This window comes from Poromitra crassiceps (assembly GCF_964638095.1).
Source record: "Poromitra crassiceps genome assembly, chromosome: 6".
NCBI lineage: Eukaryota > Metazoa > Chordata > Actinopteri > Beryciformes > Melamphaidae > Poromitra > Poromitra crassiceps.
In genome coordinates, this window is record NC_139627.1 from 59,900,740 (window position 1) to 59,911,749 (window position 11,010).

Genomic DNA, 11,010 nt, shown 5'->3' on the forward strand with positions numbered 1-11,010 from the left:
TTGGCAAATCTGCGTCTGCGACTAAGTGGGCCTGAAGATACAGGGCCGTCTCCACCGGCCAAAAACAAAGTGCATCCATACAGTATTGAGGAAAATAAAAATGATATATTGCGTATCGATTTTATTGCAAAGCCCTAATCCAGAACATTTGATCTGCTGCAGGATTATCTGTGTGTGTGTGTGTGTGTGTGTGTGTGTGTGTGTCTTACCTCATTAACATGTCAGTACAGTAAAGCCGTGCAGCAGAATGGACTTCCTGCTGCTGCTATTTTGTTTCTGTTGGAGCTCAAATAGATTTCAGCATTCATCTGCTGGACCTGTGTGTGTGTGTGTGTGTGTGTGTGTGTGTGTGTGTGTGTGTGTGTGTGTGTGTGTGTGTGTGTGTGTGTGCGTGCGCGTGTGTGCGCGTGTGCATGTGTGTATCGCATTACATGGCGGCAGCTGAGCACCCCTGGGATCTGCCCGGACCTGCCACACACATACACACACACACACACACACACACACACACACACACACACACACACACACACACGGCTCAGAGGACGTTTCCCCAGCTGCTTATTATGTTCTAGATTTTTTCCCTCTATTCTTTATAGGTTTGTGTGTGTGTGTGTGTGTGTGTGTGCGCATGCAGTAGTGTAATCTCTCTGTATTATTGGACTATATTTAGTTTCACTACATTGTCCGCTTTGAAGGTTACAACACAAATAGACACAGTGGGGTTCAGCACATAGACGCTGCAAAAAACAAAAAGCTGCTGGTTTGTGGACTCTTGGTTATTTGTAGCCAGAAGCAGGCCCATGGCCATCTTGGTTATTTGGAGCCGGAAGCAGGCCTGTGGCCATCTTGGTTATTTGGGGCCAGAAGCAGGCCCATGGCCATCTTGGTTATTTGGAGCCGGAAGCAGGCCTATGGCCATCTTGGTTATTTGGAGCCAGAAGCAGGCCTATGGCCATCTTGGTTATTTGGAGCCAGAAGCAGGCCTATGGCCATCTTGGTTATTTGGGGCCAGAAGCAGGCCTATGGCCATCTTGGTTATTTGGAGCCAGAAGCAGGCCTATGGCCATCTTGGTTATTTGGAGCCAGAAGCAGGCCAGTGGCCATCTTGGTTATTTGGAGCCAGAAGCAGGCCTGTGGTCATCTTGGTTATTTAGAGCCAGAAGCAGGCCTGTGGCCATCTTGGTTATTTGGAGCCGGAAGCAGGCCTATGGCCATCTTGGTTATTTGGAGCCAGAAGCAGGCCTATGGCCATCTTGGTTATTTGGAGCCAGAAGCAGGCCTGTGGTCATCTTGGTTATTTAGAGCCAGAAGCAGGCCTGTGGCCATCTTGGTTATTTGGAGCCAGAAGCAGGCCTGTGGCCATCTTGGTTATTTGGAGCCAGAAGCAGGCCTGTGGCCATCTTGGTTATTTGGAGCCAGAAGCAGGCCAGTGGCCATCTTGGTTATTTGCAGCCAGAAGCAGGCCTGTGGCCATCTTGGTTATTTGGAGCCAGAAGCAGGTCAGTGGCCATCTTGGTTATTTGCAGCCAGAAGCAGGCCTGTGGCCATCTTGGTTATTTGCAGCCAGAAGCAGGCCTGTGGACATCTTGGTTATTTGCAGCCAGAAGCAGGCCTGTGGTCATCTTGGTTATTTAGAGCCAGAAGCAGGCCTGTGGCCATCTTGGTTATTTGGAGCCAGAAGCAGGCCTGTGGCCATCTTGGTTATTTGGAGCCAGAAGCAGGCCTGTGGCCATCTTGGTTATTTGGAGCCAGAAGCAGGCCTGTGGCCATCTTGGTTATTTGGAGCCAGAAGCAGGCCAGTGGCCATCTTGGTTATTTGCAGCCAGAAGCAGGCCAGTGGCCATCTTGGTTATTTGCAGCCAGAAGCAGGCCAGTGGCCATCTTGGTTATTTGCAGCCAGAAGCAGGCCTGTGGCCATCTTGGTTATTTGCAGCCAGAAGCAGCAGACCAGGGGTTGTGGCTCTGTGTCCAGTAAGGTAAATTCAGTGATGAGCTTTACAACATCGCCCGGCTGGGTCACTTCACCCAGCGCTTTTCTGAAAACTTGAAAGGGATTGATGTGGGGTTGTATGAGGTACTTGTCAGTGTTGATACACTCACTGAAATCATCCAAGGCTGCAACCTCAATGGGCTCCCCCCTTCTGTCAGGACTGCCAAATCACTACCCATGTTTAATAATAATAATAATAATTCATTTTTATATAGCTATTTCAGTTGCGCGTTTGCATCTGGGAGACGGTTGCCAACTTTGGTTAATGATGGACAGTATTTACCATGTTTTTCAAAGCACTGTAATCACCGTACCACGCTTTTAATGATAATGAACATTTGAAACGGTACGGTTATCGTAAGGAATTTGATCATTAAATCGTTATCATTAAAACCGGTTATGGTTTCATCCCTACTCTCGCCCATGTTAATAGATGGGCAACACGCGCTACGGTAATAATACGTACCTGTTCTATTTTAGTCGGATCCGCATGTGACTGACAAGATTGCATGAGTGTGGGTCTGTTCAGGCAGCTGCACGGAGCCGTGCTGCAGCTGGTGGACATAGGCCTTTAGTTTGACTGGAACTACTTAGGTTTGACTGGAACTACTTAGGTGTACATTATCAGAAAATAATGGACACCTTGCAGCCAATCAGAATCAAGTATTCATCCAGACCATGGTATAAAACGCACAGTAGAACACAGTAGAATACAGTAGATGTATCACTTTGCTGCACTCAGACAGGTCTCTCTCTCTCTCTATCTCTCTCTCTCTCTCACTCAGTATCTCTCTCTCTCTCTCTGTATCTCTCGCTCAGTATCTCTCTCTCTCTCTCTGTATCTCTCGCTCAGTATCTCTCTCTCTCTCTCTCTCTCTCGCTCAGTATCTCTCTCTCTCTCTCGCTCAGTATCTCTCTCTCTCTCTCTCTCTCTCTCTCTCTCTCTCGCTCAGTATCTCTCTCTCTCTCTCTCTCTCTCGCTCAGTATCTCTCTCTCTCTCTCTCTCTCTGTCTATCTCTCTCTCTCTCGCTCAGTATCTCTCTCTCTCTCTCTCTCTCTCTGTCTATCTCTCTCTCTCTCGCTCAGTATCTCTCTCTCTCTCTCTCTCGCTCAGCTCTCTCTCTCTCTCTGTCTATCTCTCTCTCTCTCTCTCTCTCGCTCAGTATCTCTCTCTCTCTCTCTCTCTCAATAGAAAGAAGGGAGGGGAGAAGATGAAGTCAGAGAGAGAGAAAGACTATTATGTAGATATGAGGTGGGGGAAGGAAACAGGAAATGATGTCATCTCCCAGTAGGTCCCAGGGGAAGTGATGTCATCCTTGCTGGACCATCCTGCTGCTCCTTTTTCCCGTTTAAGCAGAGTGTTATTGATTTATGTGTGTGTGTGTGTGTGTGTATGTATGTACAGTATGTATGTATGTATGTGTGTGTGTGTGTGTGTGTGTGTGTGTGTGTGTGTGTGTGTGTGTGCGTGCGTGCGTGCTGTGTGCGTGTGTGTGTGGGTGCGTGTGTGTGTGTGCTCTGTGCGCATATGTGTGTGCGTGTATGCGTGTCTGTGTGCGTGTGCGTGTGTGTGTGCATGTGTGTGTGCTGTGTGTGTGTGTGTGTGCGCACGCGTGTCTGTGTGTGTGTGTGTGTGTGTGTGTGTGTGTGTGTGTGCGTGCTACAGTCTGCGTTCAAGGTTCAGATTCCCATTAGGATCAATGGGACAGCTCTGTTGAGTGGTTCCTACCAGGCGTTCAACAGAGCTGACAGTCAGCCATTCATCAGAGCCCCTGACACTTTGTGATGAGCAGTGGCGCCCCCCTCAGGCCAATCAGGGACATTTTTAAAATGCCAGATAGAGAGAGGGAGAGAGAGACCAGTTTACAGGCCACACACACACACACGCACACACACACACACGCACGCACGCACGTCCACACACACACACACACACACACACACACACACACACACAGGCTCGCTCCTGTAATTGATGTCACAGTGTGCATCCTCGGGCTAATTGTTTATCCTGCCGAGAGAGACACACACACACACACACACACACACACACACACACACACACACACACAGGCTGGCACTGTGTGTGGCTTGTTTAAAGCATCTAGTTGAGCGTGAAAGATGATATTAAAATGCTCTTCTCTTTCTCTCTTCTCTCTCTCTCTCTCTCTCTCTCTCTCTGTGTCTCTCTCTCTCTCTCTCTCTCTCTGTGTCTCTCTCTGTCTCTCTGTGTCTCTCTCTCTCTCTCTCTCTCTATCTCTCTCTCTCTGTGTGTCTCTCTCTGTCTCTGTCACACACAGTGTGTCAATAAAAAAAAATCAATTAAAATGCAAAATAGAAAATAAAACAAAACAACAAAATAAAAGAAGGAAGTAAAATGTAATTAAACAGCTGCTTGACTTTCTCTCGCTCGTGGAAGTTGCTGTGGAGTGAAAAATATACAAATATTGTTCCGAAAATGTGGATAAGAAATGAGAGAAAATAAAAAAGTGAAAAAGAGAAAACATGTATAAACAATTTGAAGTAACTATAAAAATATGAATATACACAAAAAATAACTTACATAATAATAAGTTACAGTAAACAGAAGCCGAGTCAGAAATACTTTTCTCATTATTCTAATCATTATTGAAATTGTGTGTGTGTGTGTGTGTGTGTGTGTGTGTGTGTGTGTGTGTGTGCGCGTGCGTGCGTGCGTGCGTGCGTGCGTGCGCGTCCATCAGAACCATCTGGAGGAGCTGGATTCACTCAATTCTTGGTTTCTCTCTGGATCTGATTTACAGCTTTGTTCCACAGAAAAACCCCACAACTAAAAATACCAGTGTGTGTGTGTGTGTGTGTGTGTGTGTGTGTGTGTGTGTGTGTGTGTGTGTGTGTGTGTGTGTGTGTGTGTGTGTGTGTGTGTGTGTGTGTGTGTGTGTGTTGATATAGAGCCTCCTCTCTGCCCGTGGGAATTGAAAACATTTGGAAGGTTTTTTTCTGAGCGTCTTGTCCTGAGCGCCTGCTTTGAACCTGCAGGCTCTGAAATGTACTCATGAGTATAAAAGTCAAACGCATTTCTACCAAGCCCAACTGAAACTCACCTCATATTAATACTAATAGCATGGACGATACTTTGATGCATCATTTGTGTGATATGGTTTTTCCACAAAAAAAGCTGCGCATAATGCGTGAACGCTGGGAAGAGTGCGAGACGAGCGAGACAAAGTTACATCGTTTTTGCCTGTCGTGCATTAAAACTAAAGTAGCGACTAGTCATCTGTTTTGAAAATCTAAGGAGTGGAAAGTGCAGATATTTGTGTTAAATGTTGTCAGAAAAAGAAATACTCCGTAAAGTACAGATACCTGAAAATCCTACTTAAGTACAGAAGTATTTGCATAGTTACTTCCCATCTCTGATAACGGTACTTCTCTTCTATTCTCTCTAGGGGATGCCCCAATATATCTAACAACAATCATATCTGTTAGTCATTTTTTAACATATCGGCATCGGTCCGATGCTGCAGTGTTAATATCGGTTATCGGTATCAGCTACATTTTTCACATTGAGAGGAAACAATGTGGTAAATCTATGATTTATGGGCTTTTCCAAATGTTTTGGAAATAAAGAAACGCGTGACTTTTTCAAATTCACAGTGTTTATATGTGTTTTTCACTATGTATGACATTTGATAGAAATGTGTTTTATACAGATCAAATCGACATCGGTAAATCAAATCGGTTATCGGCCAAAACGGCAATGTTAATATCGGTTATCGGTATTGGCCAGAATGATCCTCTCCTGTTCTGTTTTCTTCTCTTGGATCAGACCTTTAGTTTAGATCAGTGGTTCTCAAACCTTTTTGCCTTCAGCAATCAGCATTCAGCTGAATCCAAGTACGGTACCCCGTTTACCCAACTACAACATTTTGCTTAGGAAACTGAAAGAGAAAATTATAACATATGATTCAAAGAATGAACGATAACCCACCTTTTGAAGAAAAAACATTACAAAATAAGAAATCGAGTGAAAGAGCTGCAATTAGTGCCTCCTGAGCAGATTTATTTGAACCTTTTATTCATTTCCATGATTTGTTCTTACATTTTTCCATTTTCTCCTTTCTCTTAAGCATCACTATTACATTTTGACTTTTATAACAAGTTAAAAGTTGCTCGGAGCTGCTTTAACGTTTTTCTTATTTAAGCCTAACCCAAACCATAATCCTAACCTTAGCTAAGTTGTTTTACTTGCCTAAACATAACATAAAGTTCTTTTCCTTTCTTTTGAGTAACATTTTAAAATCAACATTTAAAAATGAACTGACATCTTCAAATTTACGTTGGAACCACTCGTGGTTCGTGAAGGACTTGTTGAAATGTTCATATGCAACATATTTTTGGTTCAGAAACGTTGGTATTGAACATATGGTTTGCAGAAAGATCAAATGCTAAAATCCAAATCGTTGAAAGTGTGTGGACTGGAGAAAAACAAACTCAACTACATTCAACATTTTAGACATTTTTATTATGAAAATGTCCTTCCCAAATTCCTCGGTTTGCCTGGTCTGTCATGATGATGAGTCGTCGAATTTCACCAAACAAGACCCTGAATGTTACTGAAGAGTGTGTGTGTGTGTGTGTGTGTGTGTGTGTGTGTGTGACTGTGTGTGTGTGTGTGTGTGTGTGTGTGTGTGTGTGTGTGTGGGAGGGGGGGGGGGTAGTTGTTCCCCTGGGAACCTAAGAATTAATACATCCTGAATGTTTCCACTCTCACTTCAAGGAACCTATAAAAGAAGGAAGTGTCATTCCAGCTCAGATCTTGGTTCTGTTGAAGCCTATGAGAGATGCAGGGAGAAGCAGACAGACTGACGACATCACTGATGACATCATTACTGAACTTATAGCCTCAGCTAGGAAGGATGACATCACTGATGACATCACATCATTAGGTAATTAGGGCAATTACTAGTGGTGTCACGATACACTCAGTTCACGATACGATACGATACACGATATTGGGGTCACGATAACGATACGATACGATATTTTAACAATATTTTTTTGCGATCGATTTGTAAGTTGAGGGGGCATCCTCCACCCTAATTTGAGTAATTTCACCATTTTCATCCTCCGTGTCTGTAACGTCCCTCGTCTGTTCAAACAAAGCAATGAAAAGGAGAGCGAGCATGCAATCAGATGCAGATCAGTGCCACCATGTTCAGCTTCTTTTTCTCGCAATATGAGATTTCATCTCAACGATACGTATTGTCACGTTTTGATATCGCGATATGTTGTGGGACGATATATTGTGACATCCCTAGCAATTACCCAATTAAAAAAATCCGGTCCCGTCAGGTCACCCGCACACTTCCTGAAAGTTTCAGCCCGATCGCACGTAAAACGGCATAGCTGTGACTGTCGAGGGTTCTGCTCACAGCCACACCCACGCCCACGGACACTTCTTCTTATAAGATGCACACATTAGGTCAAGCATTCAGTAGCCTATTGTCTCAACTCAAGTGTGTTCCTTCATCTCATCATCAACGTTCAGACGTAGATATGTTGGCCTAGTCAGTGTGCTTCTCCGTGCATCTCCCATAGGCTTCAATAGAACATGCCCCACCTTCTGGCCAAGCAGAGCATGTGAACACTGGAATGATGTCATGACTCTTAGGTTACTTGAATATTTCCCGTCTCACGTCCCTCTTCTACATATGACGGGTCAATGAAGGGAGGAAAGGAGAGAAGGCCAGAAGAACAAAGGGAAGGATGAGAGGAGATAAGGAAGGAGTGAAGGGGAGGAGGGGAGACGGATGGAGGGATGAATGAGAGGAGATAAGGAAGGAGTGAAGAGGGAGGAGGGGAGACGGATGAAGAAGTGAATGAGAGAAGATAAGGAAGGAGTGAAGGGGGAGGAGGGGAGACGGATGGAGGGATGAATGAGAGGAGATAAGGAAGGAGTGAAGGGGAGGAGGGGAGACGGATGGAGGGATGAATGAGAGGAGATAAGGAAGGAGTGAAGGGGGAGGAGGGGAGACGGATGGAGGGATGAATGAGAGGAGATAAGGAAGGAGTGAAGAGGGAGGAGGGGAGACGGATGAAGGAGTGAATGAGAGGAGATAAGGAAGGAGTGAAGGGGGAGGAGGGGAGATGGATGAAGGAGTGAAGGGGGAGGAGGGGAGACGGATGGAGGGATGAATGAGAGGAGATAAGGAAGGAGTGAAGGGGGAGGAGGGGAGACGGATGGAGGGATGAATTAGAGGAGATAAGGAAGGAGTGAAGGGGGAGGAGGGGAGACGGATGAAGGAGTGAAGGGGGAGGAGGGGAGACAAATGGAGGGATGAATGAGAGGAGATAAGGAAGGAGTGAAGGGGGAGGAGGGGAGACGGATGAAGGGATGAAGGAGTGAAGGGGGAGGAGGGGAGATGGATGAAGGAGTGAAGGGGGAGGAGGGGAGACGGATGGAGGGATGAATGAGAGGAGATAAGGAAGGAGTGAAGGGGGAGGAGGGGAGACGGATGAAGGAGTGAAGGGGGAGGAGGGGAGACAAATGGAGGGATGAATGAGAGGAGATAAGGAAGGAGGGGAGACGGATGGAGGGATGAATGAGAGGAGATAAGGAAGGAGTGAAGGGGGAGGAGGGGAGACGGATGAAGGAGTGAAGGGGGAGGAGGGGAGATGGATGGAGGGATGAAGGAGTGAAGGGGGAGGAGGGGAGACGGATGGAGGGATGATTGCATGTTTTCAGTCAGGCAGACAGGAGGAGTGTGGCTGCTGCAGGGAAGTAATTACTGTTTACTTTGGGCAGACACACACACACACACACACACACACACACACACACACAGACCACTTATAGCCCATCACTACTTGCTGTCTCAGCTCTGTTTGACAGAATACAGATGGAGAGAGAGAGAGAGAGAGAGAGAGAGAGACAGACAGACAGAGAGAGAGAGAGACAGACAGAGAGAGAGAGAGAGAGAGAGAGAGAGGCCAGTCCTTCTCTCCTGCTCTGAATATGAATCCATAAGGAGAAAATGTTTTTTTTTCTTTCAAAAACAATTCCAAAAATGTCGAAGTTTCCAGACTTGCGTCCAGCAGAGGGAAAAACACTTTCTGTTGAAACCATAAAGCTTTCAACTGCTGCTGTTTGTATATTTCTATTATCTAACCTGTGACTGTTTTAGGAGTTTTTTTTTTTATATAATTATTTCAAGAACTTTTAAAGATGTCAATTTGTAATTAATGTAAATTTTTTGCGTTTTTTTGGGAGGTATTTTTGCCTTTATTAGACAGGACAGTAGGCTGACAGACAGGTCAGATGGGGAGAGAGGGAGGGGATGGACCACGGCTCAGATTCAAACCCAGGTTGGCCACGTGAAGGACTAAGAAGGACTAAGAAGCACTAAGAAGGACTAAGCCTTAGTGGCACGCGTGCTACCAGCTGAGCCACCGGGATGCCCGGGGGAATGTCAATTTTAAGCAAGTTCCTGAATCGATCATCTCTAACGTTAATGATCAATCGATTAATTGTAATGAAAATTAAGGATGCACGATAATTATCGGACCGATAAATGATCGGCCGATATGGCCATTTTGCGTTCTTATTTATTATTCCGATAATGACGTTTTAGCCGAGAAATAATAGCCGATAATATGAGGCCAACTTGGCTTTGTTTCGCCTTGAAAGCGGCAGCGGAGCAGATAGTTGTCGCGCGCTCATGATGTCACAGCTGCGCCTGGTCCTAGAGCAAAACATGGCTGCCGCCAGTGTGGCTGTTTTTCGCAGTTTTCAGACGATAACGATGCATTTGCAATATGCAATCCATGTCCCCCACGGGTTCTGAGAGGAGGGGACACGTCTGAGGTGGCATTACGTTAAAACAAACCTGGCGAGGATGCAGCAGATTTGTTTAGCGTTCACTTTAGCTGTTGTGGCTTGCGAGCATTAGCTCAGTTAGCGCGGCCTACACTCAGGCTCCCCCGCTCAGCAGAGAAACCGCTTGTTGTGATGAAACAGCCCCGCATTCGAAGCACTTCATACTCACAGAGCAGGCGTAAACCATATAGTAGAAAGTAGAAACCCCTTTACCCCGAAATGAAACGTCCAGGGATCGCGTCTTTAACTCCAAAAACAACCCGCTAATGTTATTAAGCTAACCAGGAGCTAGTTCCACTATAAACCATACAGGGACTTTGGAGTTGAGCTAACGTTAGCTAAATGCAGCGGGACAGAGCCACCATCTGTTTGCACAGCAATAATAAGGAAAACAAACACGCACATTACATAAAAAAAACACAGGTCAACATCACCTAGGGCCCTATTCTCCCACAGGCCTTCGGCGCTAAAACGTGCCTTGCGCCTGTTTTGGGACGATATCAATATGGCTTTACGCTCCCAAATGCGCTTCAGGCTGAATGGGCGTGGCGCAGTCCCAGAATGGGCCAGAGTGGGCGTGTCGGCGCTAAATCTCGGCGTACTGCTATCTTCCCACCTGGCGTAAATTTAGCGCTTTGCGCCTTTGAAAACCAGGCCTATTCAGTGCCTTCACTGCCTCTTCTCTGTCACCCTTCTCTCTCTCTCTCTGAGTTCCCAGCATGCATTGTGCTTCTCCATTTCGCTACTAAATAGCAACCAAATGAGCCGAAATAGATATAAAAGGTAGTTCTAAATTAATGTGTAATGGTAACACAGCCTGCCATTGTAGAACATTTCAATATTGGACCAAATAAAACATCGAAATGAAAACACCACCCTATGTGAAACATATATGTCCTCCTGGGCCTATATATACCCCTTGTCGATTTAACGTGATTTAGATAAGTGACAGCGGAACAAGCTTCTACTGGCATCTGCTATACTGTGATGTCCGCTCCAATAACTTGGCCCTATCTCACATTTAGTTTTACAATAAAAACACATTTATGCAATGACTTGACATAATGTAGGGTATATTTATGTGCATCATCCTTCCTGCAGCAGGCGAGAGAAAATGATATCTTTCTGGACAAACTTTCACCAATCTAATAGGCTTTA